Source organism: Arvicola amphibius, chromosome 1 (assembly GCF_903992535.2).
Source record: "Arvicola amphibius chromosome 1, mArvAmp1.2, whole genome shotgun sequence".
Taxonomy (NCBI): Eukaryota; Metazoa; Chordata; class Mammalia; order Rodentia; family Cricetidae; genus Arvicola; species Arvicola amphibius.
Genome location: NC_052047.1, coordinates 82,653,061 through 82,654,300, shown reverse-complemented (window position 1 = coordinate 82,654,300; position 1,240 = coordinate 82,653,061). Strand labels below are relative to the sequence as shown.

At 49.5% G+C, this 1,240-nt stretch overlaps 1 non-coding gene across 1 annotated transcript; it reads left to right on the top strand.

The window, feature by feature from the left end:
- Window positions 1–209: 209 nt before the first annotated feature.
- Window positions 210–373, top strand: LOC119806130. Its single transcript, XR_005284160.1, has one exon. It is a non-coding gene; the product is annotated as a U1 spliceosomal RNA (small nuclear RNA).
- The last annotated feature ends 867 nt before the right edge of the window (window positions 374–1,240 follow it).

Below are 1,240 nucleotides of genomic sequence, written 5' to 3'. Positions count from 1 at the left end.
AGCGCAGGGGCTGCCGGTCCCGCAGGACTCGAAGGTCCGCTTCCCGTATATTGAATAATCCGTGTGTCGTGAGTGTGATTTTCATAGGAACGAGGAGCACATCCTGCGGTCTCTATGGCATGCGGGTGAGGCGGTTGCACGAGGACGATCACCGTGTGTTGAAAGAGTATGCGTTGTAAGGGAGAGCGTGCGCTCGGCCATTGCAACTCATACTTACCTGGCAGGGGAGATACCATGATCACGAAGGTGGTTTTCCCAGGGCGAGGCTTATCCATTGCACTCCGGATGTGCTGACCCCTGCGATTTCCCCAAATGCGGGAAACTCGACTGCATAATTTGTGGTAGTGGGGGACTGCGTTCGCGCTCTCCCCTGATCTTAAGGTTCAAAATAAGACTTAAAATCTGCTTGGTATCCGAATGGTTCTTTTCTGTAGAGTTTACGGCTGCTATTTCCTGTGCGATAATAGCAGGCCATCGTCTTCACACTAGCTAATTACGGTATAAAATATTGAGTTTTTGGCTCCAAAACAGCTACTGCGTGTTTTGTTGGTTTGTGCCCGTTCTGCGAAAAGAACGAACCTTAAAGAGAAGACACGTCCTGAGATCCGGCTGCAGGGCATTTTCATAATTGGTGACTGAGGGGAGAGGACCCAGTCCTCTGTGGGTGGTGCCATCCTTGGGCTGGTGGTCTGTAAACTTGGGGCTGAGCAAGTCCTGAGGGGCAAGTGGGTAAGCAGCGCCCCACCATGGCTTCTGCGTCAGCTCCTCCTCCGCTTCAGTTTCTGTCGTCCTAAGTGTAAGCCAATTAAACCCCTTCCTCCCCAACTTTCCTTTGGTCACGACGTTTCACCACAGCAACAGAAACCCTAAGACATTCTGGAAATCGTTATTGCCAGTATAGAAAGGAAAACGATAAGTCAGTACGTCTGTGTTGTGTTTCTGCAGTGCCCACAGGGGCCAGGAAGAGGGCAGGGTGTTGGATTCCCTAGGAACCAGAGATACAGACACTTGTGACATAAGCCACCATGTGACTGATGTTGGGAACACAGCTGAGTCTCTCCAGTACCCCTCTACTTCCATGTCTTGTTTGGTTTAGATTTGCATTTTCGTTTATTTGTTGGCTGGCCATGAAGTAGATATGTAGACTGAGTGTCTTAGTAAGGGTTTCTATTGCTGTGATCAAACACTATGACCGAAGCAATTTAGGGAGAAAGGAGTTTATTCGGCTTATGCTTCCACA